The sequence below is a fragment of the Lolium rigidum genome, chromosome 1 (genome assembly GCF_022539505.1).
Source record: "Lolium rigidum isolate FL_2022 chromosome 1, APGP_CSIRO_Lrig_0.1, whole genome shotgun sequence".
NCBI classification, from domain to species: domain Eukaryota; kingdom Viridiplantae; phylum Streptophyta; class Magnoliopsida; order Poales; family Poaceae; genus Lolium; species Lolium rigidum.
In genome coordinates, this window is record NC_061508.1 from 112572629 (window position 1) to 112587917 (window position 15289).

Consider the following 15289-nt stretch of genomic DNA (forward strand, 5'->3'; position numbering starts at 1 on the left):
GAAAACACCACCGCGAGCTCCTCACCTAGATCCACAGAGCTTCTGCGGGCGCAGGGGAGACCAGCGCCGCACGGATATTCGAGGGGCGGCAAAGGAGCACCGTTCGGGTAGCTGGGCCTCTTCCACGATGCACCGGCCGGTGAGCTCAGCTCCTCCGCTGATGGGTCTTGGCAGGCGCCATCCCGTGGCTCGGGTCGCGGCTCGAGTGGGGATGCACGAGGAGGACGGACCTTGTGGCCCGAACGGCGGCGATAGGGCGGGGCAGGGACACGGGAAGAGGCCAGTCGATCAGGTGCGCACTGCTAACCCTAACCCCAACACACACTCTCTCTCATTGGCGGGAGGGTTGATCGAGCATGCCGCGGGAGATGGCTACACAGGCGGCCGGTAGAATATTGAGTTGCTAGGGCTTGCCGGTGGTTGGCTCCGTCAAAGGGAGGCTCTGGCACGGGAGGCGGCCATGTGTTAGGTCTAAAACCTCATGAGTAGCACAAGATCGTGAAAGGCAGCCATCTAGAACAACTAGTGAACATGAACAGAGAGGTTCAGGGATGCATTACATGCATTGACGATCCCATCGGCGCCAGCGTGAGGCAGGCTTGGTGTGGCGGTGTTGATGACGAACTTGTGGCCGATGACGATCTGCAGATCCTCCTGATCCCCTCGGGCCGCCACCTGCACTGCCCTGGAACAGCACGGCGAGGTTCCAGCCTTCCCGTTGCTTATGCGCGGACTGCGATCGGTGCAGGGCCTCAGGAATATTGGGGAGTAGCGAGACTAGGCGACTAACAGATGAGATCGCTAGCCACCGGGGCTCCCCCTTTTATGTGTGCATGCAACAGGGGGCCACGAACCATTAGTTGGTTAGCGACGCCCCCAATCAGGGCAATCAGGGCGTTTAGAGATAAGTCACATACAGAAAAGGTCGTCCTGGACGTTGGTCGTGTGGACCTCCTTTTCTTCTTAATGTTAAGTGTTTCTGAAAATCTCTCTTTTATCTATTAACTGAACCTGACAGTATATTAACCTGACAGATCAATCCAACATTCTCCCCCTTGATCGTTAGGTTAACTTCATTTGCCCATTTTCCATAGAAATAATAAACCAAAGTGAGGTGTTGCAACAGCCAATAAAAATGCTATTGAACCTCAACACTTATAGCATACCAGGCTATTTTGAATTGGATAACATAATACTTATTGGGAGTGGTTCTTATTGTGGTCCCTTTATTCCAGAATCATAAGGCTTCCAGTAATCCCATGCCGGCAACATGCTCACGAAAAATTATGGGTGGTAAGCCTTTCGTTAGCGGATCCGCAAGCATACGAGTCGTACTTATATGCTTAACATTAGTTGTTTGATCCTGGATCCTATGCATCACAACATGATACTTAATGTCAATGTATTTGGCAGCATCACTTGACTTGTTGTTATTCACATAGAAAACTGCGGGTTCATTATCGCAGTACAATAGAAGTGGTTTTGAAATGGTGTCGACCACTTTAAGTCCGGGAATGAAATTCTTTAGCCATACAGCCTGCCCAGTGGCCTCATAACATGCTACAAACTCTGCTTGCATCGTAGATGAAGCAACTATCGTTTGTTTGGAGCTTTTCCACGATATAGCTCCTCCGGCAAGTGTGAATATATAACTTGACGTGGATTTCTTACTATCCACACAACCGGCATGATCAGAATCTGAATAACCAACAACTTGTAGGTTATCAGACCTTCTGTACGTAAGCATGTACCCTTTTATCTCTTGCATATAATGCAAGACTTTCTTTGCGGCCTTCCAGTTGTCTAGTCCTGGATTTGATTGGAATCTGCCAAGCAACCCGGTTATAAAAGTCAAGTCAGGGCGTGTACAAACTTGTGCATACATGATGCTTCTGACAACTGAAGCATAAGGAACCGACTTCATATGATCAGTTTCAATTTGGTTCCTCGGACATTGAAATGTCCCAAACTTATCGCCCTTGACTACTGGGGCAGGTGAGCCAGAGCACTTATGCATATTGAATTTCTTTAGTACTCGCTCAAAGTATGCCTTTTGTGATAGTCCCAACACACCTGTAGACCTATCTCGATGAATCTCAATGCCAAGGACATATGAAGCTTCACCGAGATCTTTCATATCAAAATTGGAAGACAGAAAATTCTTGGTCTCGTGCAGCATATCCTTATCACTGCAGGCCAATAATATGTTATCCACATACAGGACTAATATAGTGAACCTACTGTCCTTAAACTTAACATAAATGCAGTTGTCCTTAACATTTTCAGTAAAACCAAAAGTTCTAATAATCTTATCGAACTTGAGGTACCACTGTCTTGAAGCTTGCTTCAAGCCATAGATGGATTTCTTCAGACGACATGTTAAATGTTCTTTTCCTTCCACAACAAAACCTTCCGGCTGAGTCATGTACACATCTTCATTAAGGTCGCCATTTAGAAATGCCATCTTAACGTCCATTTGATGCAATTCTAGGTCGAAATGAGCTACCAGAGCCATGACGATCCTAAAAGAATCTTTAGATGACACATGAGAGAAAGTCTCATTGTAATCGATTCCTTCTCTCTGTGTGAATCCTTTTGCCACAAGTCTAACTTTGAACCTTTCGATGTTCCCTTTGGGGTCGTACTTAGTTTTGTAGATCCATTTGCAGCCTACTCTTTTGGCATCATTAGGAACTTCTACTAAGTCCCAAACATCATTTGAGCTCATAGATTTCAACTCGTCTTCCATGGCGATTTTCCACTTGGACGAATTCAAACTCTTAATGGCCTCCTTGTATGAGGTTGGATCCTCCACCTTTCCTATATCATCTACATCCTCACTCATGTATGTGATATAATCATCTGAGATGGCTTTTCTTGTTTCTCGATGTGATCTTCTCACAGGAGATGGTGGTGGAGGGGCATTATTATTATGAGGATCTTCTTCATTATCCGACTGGTGATTTTCTTCACCTTCTGGATTTCCGTTATCATTAGGTTCAGGATCACCATCAGGTTGAGGACCAGAACTGTGAGGTTCAGTCTCAACATGAGAAGTGATTCTCCTGTGCATCGGTAGAACGACCTCTTGGATAATCGGGGATGGAGCACACACCCGTTTTTCCTCAAGATCAATCTTCCTTATTTCAGTAACTTCATTATCCTCAAAAAAATACCGCTTGCCGGGTCTCCACGTACTTAGTGGTATGACCGGGGCAATAGAAACGATATCCCTTTCCCCTGTGCGGGTATCCGACGAAGAAACAAGTAACCGTTTTTGGATCTAACTTCTTAAGTTGTGGATTGAAAATTCTAGCTTCAGCAGGACAGCCCCACACACGTAAATAGTTCAAGCTCGGTTTCTTTCCTGTCCACATCTCGTGAGGTGTGTTCGGTGCTGACTTAGTGGGAGCAAGATTTAAAATATGTGCAGCCGTCTTCAATGCCTCCATCCATAGGCTTACCGGCAAACTTGCATGACTGAGCATGCTACGCACCATAAAGCGTGCGATTGCGGCACTCAGCCACACCATTTTGTTGAGGTTCACCAGGCATTGAATAATGGGCAACAATTCCATTCTCAGCTAGGAACTTAGCAAAAGGTCATGGAATTTGCCCATAAGGAGTGTGCCTACCGTAATACTCTCCCCCGCGATCAGATCGTACAACTTTAATTTTTTGCATTCAGTTGGTTCTCAAGTTCGGCTTTGAACACTTTAAATTTGTCCAAAGCTTCCGATCGATCACGTATAGGGTAAATGTACCCATAACGGGAAAAGTCGTCTGTGAAGGTGATGAACGAATCAAAACCATCTATAGACTTAACATTAAGAGGTCCGCATATGTCAGTATGTATGAGTTCGAGGACACTCGTGGCTCTTACCGCTCCTTTCTTAATTGTTTTTGCATATTTACCTTTGATGCAATCAACACATTTGTCCGCATCGGAGAAGTCTAATGGGAGGAGTACATCATGTTTAATAAGTCTTTCCATTCTCCCCCTCGAAATGTGGCCCAAACGACATTGCCACAATTTCGAAGAAGTACTAGTACCCTTCCATTTCTTCTCAACATTCAAAACATTACTCACATGCAAAACATAATCATTCATAGATAACATATATAGTTTGCCTCGTCTGACACCGAGGCCAACATCATTATTACAATAGTTTAAAACAAATTGTTTGTTACCAAACTTGCACTCAAACATGTTATCATCGAGACAAGAAACTGAAATTAAATTCCTACTTAAAGTAGGTACATAGAGAACATTATTTAAATGAAGGTGAAAGCCGGTGTGGAGCTCCAAGGTGAGTGACCCAACAGCTTCAACATCAACTTCAACTCCATTTGCAATTCTAAGTCGTCTTGCCCCGCTTGTTATGGTTTGGATCATATTTAATCCCTGCATAGAATTAGCAACATGAGCAGTTGCACCTGAATCAATCCACCATGATGTACAAGAGAAATCAGATATAACATTTCATCAACAAAAGTAATTTCATTTGTACCTTTCTTCATCATCCACTTGAGGTATTCATGACAGTCCTTCCTGTAATGGCCTTCCTTCTTACAGTGGAAACACACATTATCAGTAGGCGCTGAAGACTGTCCATTATCCTTTTCCTTTGCTTTAAACTTTGGCATTTCCTTCTTGAAGGTTTTCTTTGGCGACTTTGAAGGGCCTGACCCGTCATGCTTTCTCTTTGAGGAGACAACATGAAAAGCCTGATCCTTGTTCTGCCTTATCATTCATTCTTCTTCCAGGACAATCCGAGGGGATATCTCAGCAAGTGTCCACTTCTCCTTCATGGAATTGTAGTTGATCTTGAACTGATCGAACTCTTCAGGGAGGGACTCCAAGATCATGATGATAAGGAGGTTGTCACTGAGCTCACACTTTAGGTGCTTCAGTTTATTTGAAGCATTTATCATTCTCAGTATGTGTCCCTGTTGACGCGTAAAGCACACGCCCGTTGGGAACCCCAAGAGGAAGGTGTGATACGTACAGCAGCAAGTTTGCCCTCAGTAAGAAACCAAGGTTATTGAACTAGTAGGAGTCAAGGAGCACGTGAAGGTTGTTGGTGACGGAGTGTAGTGCGGCGCAACCCCAGGGATTCCGGCGCCAACGTGGAACCTGCACAACACAATCCAAATACTTTGCCCCAACTTAACAGTGAGATTGTCAATCTCACCGGCTTGCTGTAAACAAAGGATTAAATGTATGGTTTGGAAAATGATGTTTGTTTGCGAAGAATAGTAAAGAACAATGATTGCAGTAGATTGTATTTCAGATGTAAAAGAATGGACCGGGGTCCACAGTTCACTAGTGGTGTCTCTCCAATAAGAAATAACATGTTGGGTGAACAAATTACAGTTGGGCAATTGACAAATAAAGAGGGCATAACAATGCACATACATATCATGATGACTACTATGAGATTTAATCGGGCATTACGACAAAGTACATAGACCGCTATCCAGCATGCATCTATGCCTAAAAGTCCACCTTCGGGTTAGCATCCGCACCCCTTCCAGCATTAAGTTGCAAACAACAGACAATTGCATTAAGTATGGTGCGTAATGTAATCAACACAAATATCCTTAGACAAAGCATCGATGTTTTATCCCTAGTGGCAACAGCACATCCACAACCTTAGAACCTTCTGTCATTGTCCCAGATTCAATGGAGGCATGAACCCGCTATCGAGCATAAATACTCCATCTTGGAGTTACAAGTATCAACTTGGCCAGAGCCTCTACTAGCAACGAAGAGCATGCAAGATCATAAACAACACATATATGATAGATTGATAATCAACTTGACATAGTATTCCATATTCATCGGATCCCAACAAACACAACATGTAGCATTACAAATAGATGATCTTGATCATGATAGGCAGCTTACAAGATCTAACATGATAGCACATGAGGAGAAGACAACCATCTAGCTACTGCTATGGACCCATAGTCCAGGGGTGAACTACTCACACATCAGTCCGGAGGCGATCATGGTGATGTAGAGTCCTCCGGGAGATGATTCCCCTCTCCGGCAGGGTGCCGGAGGCGATCTCCTGAATCCCCCAAGATGGGATTGGCGGCGGCGGCGTCTCTGGAAGGTTTTCCGTATCGTGGCTCTCGGTACAGGGGTTTTTGCGACGAAGGCTATAAGTAGGCGGAAGGGCAGCGTCGGTGGAGGCACAGGGGCCCCACACCATAGGCTGGCGCGGGCCCCATGCTGGCCGCGCCGCCCTATGGGCACGGTCCCTCGTGGCCCCACTTCGTATGTTCTCCAGTCTTCTGGAAGCTCCGTGGAAAAATAGGACCCTGGGCGTTGATTTCGTCCAATTCCGAGAATATTTCCTTTGTAGGATTTCTGAAACCAAAAACAGCAGAAAACAGCAACTGGTTCTTCGGCATCTCGTCAATAGGTTAGTGCCAGAAAATGCATATAAATGACATAAAATGTGTATAAAAATGTAAGTATCATCATAAAAGTAGCATGAAACATAAGAAATTATAGATACGTTTGAGACGTATCAGTCCCCTAACATCACCATCATTTTTATACTTGCCAAGTAGCTTGTGAAAAAGCTCATGAGCATAAACCTTTTCAGAGCCTTTGAATTGCTCCTCCAAGGCTTACATAAATTCCTTAGCAGTATCTTTCTTGCGGAGAGCCTCAATAATCTCAGGTGAAATGGAAGAATTCATCACGAGCATTGCAACGTGATTGGATTTGTCCCACTTCTCCATCTTGGAGTCATAAGTTTTCTTTAGTTCATCATACCCCGTAGCACCAGCAACTGGCGCCACGGGCTTATCGTCCCTTAAGGCATAATCAAACTCGTTGAAATCCAAACATAGCTCAATTGTTCTTCCAACGAGGAAAGTTGCTGCCAGTCAACTGCTCGACAACATCATAACGCAGCGCAACGGAAGCTGAAAATTGACATGGACATTCATAAGAAAAATTGCATGAATATAAAATAGACATGTCATAAAATTCTTATTCTATGTCAAACACAGTTGGGCAAAAATGACACGAAATAGAACAACATTAGGGGGTTGACATGCAGAAATAACACAACGTTGGTCAGAATTATTTTTGCAGTCATGGCATTCTCAAAATTAAACATCAACATTAAGCATTTAAGGAACAACATATTTGGTGTTTAATTTGAGTATTCAACATTGAAACATATTAAATATTCTAGACAAGAAAATTGCGTTGGTTCATTTCTTTCCAAAACAATAACATGTTTCTGATCATATTTTATAGGCAATGAATTTTCTGTATATAATAGTGCAATAAACATAAGGAAAAACATTTAGAATGCACAAAAATACAGAAAACAGACAAGGAAAATCGGCAGCCCAGAAAACTTACTGGACTACCGACAACCTGGGCCGAAGCCCATCCTCGGATTTAGCCCAAAAGGACCCCCGGCCTGGCTTCCCCTTCCCGCAGCAATCTGGACCGTCCGATCGATCAGACGGCAGAGATCCCCCGCGGCTAGAACAAAAACACCCGAGGGCGACGGAAAACCCTAACCCTAAAAACAGTCCCCCGATTTTTCCTCTCCCCCGATTTTTTCGCGTCAAGGCCAGGCGGCGCGGGCGCGCGAGGCGGACACGGCGCCGGTGGCCCGAGCGCGCGAGGCGCCCACGGTCAGGGCCACGGCCCCAGTGGCGCGCAGCGCGTGAGACGGCCTCGGCCGCGGCGGCCTGAGCGCGCGAGGCGCCTACTTCCACGGCCCGCGAGGTGGCCACGCCCTGTGGCCTGAGGCACGCGAGGCGGCCCTGCCTGGCTACGCGAGGCACGCGAGCCTCGCCTTCATCATCCCGGCGCGGTGGCTGCGCTCACCGAAGCAGCGTGCGACGGACCATGTCCGGCGCGCTCCCCCGTCGAGCGTGGCTACTGGCGCCATTTCTTTGCGCGTCTGTGAGGGGGGGCGCTCACTGGCGAGGCCGACAGCCATTAGGCGATGACAGAGGCAGGTGGCGCTACGGCCACCGGCGTGTGCGTCCGTTCCGCGCGTTACCGCGCGTCAACCCGCGCATTCCTCCGTCGGGAGATAGTGGCGGCGCGGGATCTCTGCCCTCGCCGGAGCAGCGGCTGCTCCGACGGGCCCCAGAGGGGAGAGGCAGACACCCGGCGGCAACAAGTGAGGTTCTCATCCTCCAAATTGTGCCAAACATCATATTTAGGGTTCATAATTGCTTGCAGATGGTTCTAATTTGATACAAAATTAACCGATCTGACAGCTAGACATCCATAACAGGGGCTAATCCAAGGGTAAAACATTAACATAATTTCCTAAAACATGATCTTAATCACAACTAGGGTTCTAGTGCTAGCAACACAAGGCGTCTGATACCATTGTTAGGTCTAAAACCTCATGAGTAGCACAAGATCGTGAAAGGCAGCCATCTAGAACACCTAGTGAACATGAACAGAGAGGTTCAGGGATGCATTACGGGGCATTGACGATCCCATCGACGCCTGCGTGAGGCAGGCTTGGTGTGGCGGTGTTGATGACGAACTTGTGGTCGATAACGATCTGGAGATCCTCCTGATCCCCTCGGGCCGCCACATGCGCTGCCCTGGAACAACACGACGAGGTTCCAGCCTTCTTGTTGCTTATGCGCGGACTGCGATCGGTGCAGGGCCTCAGGAATATTGGGGAGCAGCGAGACTAGGCGACTAACAGATGAGATCGCTAGCCACCGGGGCTCCCCCTTTTATGTGCGCATGCAACAGGAGGCCACGAACCATTAGTTGGTTAGCGACACCCCCGATCAGGGCGTTTAGAGATAAGTCACGTACAGAAAAGGTCGTCCTGGACTTTGGTCCTGTGGACCCCCTTTTCTTCTTAACGTTAAGTGTTTCTGAAAATCTCTCTTTTATCTAAAAATCAATCCAACACCATGAAGTTCGGATGTCGACATAGCCGCGGTCGAGGGGGTGAGGAGGACTGGAGGAGTCTAGATTGAAGTGGATCCCGGACGGAAAAGGCTGCAGCGTTTGGGATGGATTAGGTGCGGCTCTCCTCTATGGGTGACCAGTACCGGCCCTTCCCCTTTCTCCCATGGCCCTCCCCTGCAACGACTATTGACCTGCTGCTCACCCTGTCGCCTATGTGCTGAAGTGCAATTCTGCTGCTAGCTTTGTCGACGCAAGCACCGCAGCTCTGCGCTGCAGCTCTCCCTGGCCATTGGCCAATGCTACCCATCAGCTTTAGTGGAAGCTTGTGTTCTATACATCTACAAGTCAAAGCCTTGCAGTATTAGTTTCCCTGATGGTGCATACAATTTCTTCATTCTGTTATGTGTTAAAGATCCAAAATCCGCCCGTTGTTGAAGTTGAATCACTGAATTGTTATTTTTATCACTTTGTTATTAGGCTGGGAAAGGTGAAAAGCTGACATGAATGGCGTATAAGGTTTTGGGCTTGAGAAGGAATAGGATCCTGACCTTGATACGGTACGAGGGCCGACACAGAAGATTGCTGCAGCAGGATGGCGCCACAACTAGCGAAGGGGTGAGACATGGCAGGCATTGGAACTTCGATAAACCGATGAAGGGGAAGTGTGGTGACTGGTGAGGCAACCAAGGTGTATCTCGGTCAGTCCGGTGGTAGTTTCGAAGATACCCCTTCACTGGCTGCGGCATGGCAAATAGAAGAGTGGTGTCGACGACTCAGAGGAATGGAAAAATATTCAGAGGAATGGCTAATGCAGGTGGTGTTGTATTCACTGAATCAGACAAACCAGATGGGGAGAGGCCTGTAAGCATTTGATTTCAATCGCTCTTCCATTTAGCTCTCCTTTCTTCAGTTAATTGAGTATAATCTTGAGCTGGTGGTACTGATAGTTGTTGTAGGTTTGATGATTCTGTTTGTGGTGTTGATATGGTGTGTCTCTGTTCTCTTTGGGACCCGTTCCAATGTAGCATGATACTGAGATGAAATAGAAGTGAAATGCAGTTCGTTATCCTAATTTTTATATTGTGTTTTTGTGAGCTGCATCATTATGAACTTCAGATTTGGAGAAAGGGCAATAATGAGTCGTAATTAAATGTCCTAATTTTTTTTGCTAGAAGCAGAGAATAAATTAATATGTTAGCTTTGTCTTTTTTAGTCTAGAAATAGAAAAATATGGGAGATGCATGTTCTTTTTTGTCATATCTTGGGTTGTAGAGCCAAAGATCGTGATGTTAGCTTCACCTTAGTGATTAGGTGCTTGCAGGTTTTCATGGTTGATTTCTTCGTGAATATGGTACTTTGATCTTTCTGTGATGGCGCTTATCCTTTTTAATAACAACTATTTCTTTCCCTAAAAAATCTTCTTCTTTGACCTATCAACACGAGTGTTTGAATTCAGTTAAATTGGTTTGCAGGGCATTTAAACCATCAGCTATCTCATTAGGTATCCAAAATCAATTGGAGAGAATAATTAGTTTGTTTGTTAAAACCATAGTTCTACTATTCCTAAATTTTGCTACAGTAATATCTACTGTTTTACTGCATATATTTTGTGGCAAAGGGGCAGTATTTTTATAAACTGTTTATTTGTTACAATTATATATGATCCCCCTCAAGGACATTTATTGCATCAGGTGCAAGTGTTCAGTTGAAACATTATTTGACATTGATGAAGAACACATTAGATCTTAAAGTTCTGTTTCTACAAGTTGTAGAACCAGAAACCTTGCTGAAAAAGCAAGTCATGGTATCAGGACTTTGTCATGAAATGGGTGAATTGCCCCAGGGTTCTTCAGGATAGCCAAATGTATGATTGTTGTTATTGTCTGTAGTTATTTGTCGAAGAGCTTGACCTAAATGTCAGTGAAGTTGATCTTAGGGAAGCGTTCTCCTAGTATGAGTTCATACCGTTTTTTCAGGTATCAATAATTAGGCCATACATTTCATACTTTTTAGTTCTTTTCCACATAGATTTTTTTGGTTAAATTGCATCTGTCAACATGATGAAATAATGTTGTCAACATTTTTCCCCTACCCATGCTTTCACGTTTGTGATTTTCAGAAAATCCCTCGTGATTACTTCAGATCTTTGCTAATTGAAATGATCCAAATTATGTTCAACACGTGAATGGGAATGATGTTGTTCAGTTTTAATTCCAGATATTTCTTTTTTATTTTAATGTAGATTAACTGGCCAGCCCTCTAGACAATATTGTCGATCGACGAAGTCTTAAACATGGTGGCCTCCTTACGATGTGAAAATATCCACCAGTACTTCAAAATTAATTGCCACAAATAAGTTCAGTCAATAAGCTCTACCGTGTTGATAAATAGAAACATCCACCACTACTTCCAAATTAACTGCCACAGGTAAATTTAGTCAATTAGCTCTAGCATGTTGATATATAGACGGAAAATAATCAGCTTTTCTGGGCGCGAGAACTGCCAAGAGACAGTAAGGTTTACTCTGAAAATACAGTACACACATGGGCATTCTTGCCTGTTCTTTTTATTTGATTTTGAGTGATCGTAGTGTAATGCTTAAGAGCATATTTCATCTTCCTTTCTATCTTGATATTTTCTACGTAGACTGACCCTTTTCTGAACTATGCGTCTTTACTGTAATTCATATATTTTTCTGTTTTTGCATCGCTATTGACCTCAAGTTCATTATCATGACCCATCATACATGTATGATAGATATCACAATTTAGGATTTTTCTTAGTGAATGCGCCACATTAAATTTTTCATAATGTTGGCTGCATGCGAACTAAATCAGATTATATTTTCTTTTGTTACTCTGTGTTTCCTTTATTAGTCTTAGAAGATTTAAAATGAAGTTGTGATATTATTATTGATGCATAGATACAAGCTGCCATATTTATGGAGAATGCACGTATTGTATAACACAACTTCATATATATATGGTACCACTGATTTGCGCTGCACACTGAAGTTTCACAGTATATTTTTGTACAAAGAATTTCGATGAAACACCTATCTTCGAATTGGTGTTTGATGCTTTTTGAAAATGTCAAAAGGCCACTCATTGTTCCTCTGGTGCACAACTCCAGTAGTTAGAACGTCTACATTTCTCTTCCTACAACTGGATTCCTTTCATCTAGGCATCCGCAGTCACATCTTCTACTTCAAGTTGGGACTTGATAGCAGAAGTTGTCTTGCTTTTTAATGAAAAAAATGTCTTTTCAAATGCTCAGTTATTTGAGATAAGGGAAACAACTAGGATGACCAAAACCCAGCGATTATTTACATTTCTTTGTGACTTAGACACTGGCAACACTTCTAGGTCCACTCCCTCTTCAATCGCTCGCTCGAGTCTATGCCCTACACCCTCAAGTACCTCGGCTCCATGTGGTGAACAGGCACCTCTAGATAACCCTCCCGCGTGCTTTAGTATGACTTTAACGTGTTGAATTGATGAGTGTAGAATTTTAGTTAGTATAGTTGTTAGCATGTGATATGATTGAGGTTGCATGTTTATGTAGTTCTGATGTTGGAAGGCATGTATAGCAGATTTGTAGTGATCATCCTCAAATTTTTTCGTTATCTGTTATTGTTTGGTTTTGATTGTAAGGTACTGTTAACCTCAAATAGAGTACTTGGTGTGGTGGTGAATTGATATGAAATGTAGTTAAGTTTCCACGTTGAAGAATAGAGATAATTTATCTGATGTAAAATTCGATTGCCACTGGTATATTGCTCTCTGCTAAAATTATGCCCCTCCACTTCCTACTTTCTAAGCTTGGAACAAATGTCCTACCAAAACAAATACAGCTTGATGATTCTGTGCAGTAATTAGATGCAGAGAGCGTGATGATAAAAACTCATTCCTTGATTAGGTATTAATGATATGTTCAAATGCTTCAATATTAATCTTCAGATTTCTAATAATAGGTGCTGCTGCACATGCATGCATTTTTGTAGTATTTTAATTACGTGTTCTTCTCATCTAAATTATCACCGGCGTTGTATTGTGTAATACTTGCTTCCTCCTTACACTTCTAAAATTTCTATATGATAATAGTATTCGACATATCCTACGTTGGAGATATTTTCACATCTTCGAAGTGGATTCCATGAAAATTTGCTTAGTTAGGCCACTATTCATGCATTAAAGTTCAGCTGTGGCAATTTTAAGCAATTGATGTGTTGCTACCTTAAGTATTTTTTTTAGTTTGGTTGGTTGGGTCAATCTGACCCATTCGATAATATTTGCAAAAAATAAAAACCATCTTACAGATTGTTTGTCATTAATCACGTGGTTTCATAATACTTGATTGTGCCCTACACTTCTACACTTTTTATCTAATAATAATATTTTTATTAATGATTATTTCCATAATATACTCCTGCTTTTATGGTGTTTGAAGGTGACAATGTACTCATATGGCAGTGCTGCCTCTTCCCTCGAAATGATCAGGGTGAGCGAAGGTGGGGCGAAGTGGAGATTATGTATGCTCCCTCCTCCAGTTGCCATTGTCATAGTAGGCTCAGAGCTTGGATCTGAATGTTGTTTTTTCTGTCCATGTGTCTTATCTCACTTCGTCAGTCTCACGGGACTACTCGGGGTAAGAACGTGAAACATATTCATTTGATTTATGTCTATTGCCTTCATATTGTTGTTCTGATCTCTTTCTGGTAATGTAATTTTGATTATTTTTTATTTCGTTTCAACATACATGGTCCCAAGAATATTCTTAGTTGTTGTACAATAACACAACATGTCCAAATAATTGTATCTCTCTTGAACCTTTCCCTTAGCTCCCTAGTGTATGTGTATATGTCATTTGCCGAACTATCTCTTCCATCTTCGAAGGAGTGAGTACAAATGACTACGAGACCTTTTGTCGAGCGGGAGGAGCGATGTGTGTGCTTCTTTGTTCCATGGCAAGTGTCTCTGGCCCTCTTGGTGCGAGCATGGTTCCTTGATGTGATCGGTCAGAGTATGACCTTTGAGCGATATACTTCTTGTTGGTTCATTCTTTGCACCCTGAGCTTTAATTTCTTTCTGATGAACCTTATCTTTGTTGGGACTCTCCAACAGAAACATGTGAGCCTCGGGCATTTCACTGGTAGGCGACAACATGGCAATGCGGGGACCCAATAGGGATTGAACCGCTCTATGGGCATTTGGCGAAGGGTTAGTGAAATGAGCAGCAGGTAGCACCCGACGCTCTACCCTGGATAAGGCCGGACCTTCTTAATGTTTCCATTGGTTGTGCCCGTGAGGGGATGGCACCAGATTCCAAGGCAGTAGCATTGTTGTTGATATAGCTAGCAACGGAGTGATCACCTTAAACGTGGAGCAACTAAGGGGATAATGTTTTCTTAGCCTACTTTACAAAACTTTTTTAAAAAATGCTCACTTACTATGGACAAGCATTTAGCATGACTCAAACTAGCACTAAACGGGTAAGCTAAGAGTGGCAGAAAATGTCTCCTCCCGTGTCCCTCCCGTGTCGCCCCCGCGTGGCGACCGGGGGAAAACCCTAATCTTCGCTGCTGTCGGGCTTCTCCTCCCCTCCCCCCTCCCTCCCCGCCGCCTGAGGGCATGGCCGGGCAAAGCCCGGTCGGCGCCGGCGCCGGCGAGGCTCTCTCGTTCCCTTGCTCGCGAGGGTGGGCGCGGGGAGCACCCTCCGGGCCAGGGCGTGGCGCGCCCGTCGGGTGCCACGGCGGCCGGCGCGCGGGCTTGACCCGCTGCCTCGACGCGACGGGCGGCGGTGTGGTGGTGGCGCATTCTGGAGGTCGACGGCGTCGGTTTCCCTTGATGGCGCGGGCTATGGGCGGCGTGGGCCGTGGTCATCTTCCTTTGCAGTAGCGGGTGGAGGCGGCGCCGTGGTGGTAGGTGGTCGGCCGACCTCTGTGGAGGAAGGAGGGGCGACTCGATGGCAGGCTGGCTTGCTGGGAGGCCGGCGGCGAGATGCGCTGCCATGTTGTGCTTGCTGCAGGCCGGATCTAGGCCAGGCGGGCCGGGATCTGCCGGCGGCGGCGCGACGGTGTCCTCTCGGCGGTGCTGGCCACGGAGAGGCGACGATGGTGGCTCAATCTGGGGCGACGCGAGCTGGTGGGCGGCAGGAGGGTGGTGACGAGATCCCTGCGTCGAGGTGTGATGGTGCGGGTTGCCGGACAAGGGGAAGGCGGAGGCGGCGGCTACGGCGAGCTTGTGGGCTGGATCCGGGCCAGGCGGGCCTAGAACTGGCCATTGCTTTACGGGCCTTGTTGGGCCCAAGCTTTGCGGGCCGTTTTGCGGCTGCCTTTCCTGCGTCTAGCGACTGGCG

The 15289-nt window shown here is 45.2% G+C and overlaps 1 long non-coding RNA gene across 2 annotated transcripts; it reads left to right on the top strand.

Annotated features, from left to right (window-relative positions):
• The first annotated feature begins 6 nt into the window (after positions 1 to 6).
• Positions 7 to 10004, top strand: LOC124656423. Of its 2 annotated transcripts, none has more exons than XR_006988761.1 (2): positions 7 to 292; positions 9410 to 10004. It is a non-coding gene; the product is annotated as an uncharacterized LOC124656423 (long non-coding RNA). The 2 variants fall into 2 exon arrangements; XR_006988762.1 differs by lacking the exon at positions 7 to 292 and adding an exon at positions 9106 to 9308.
• The last annotated feature ends 5285 nt before the right edge of the window (positions 10005 to 15289 follow it).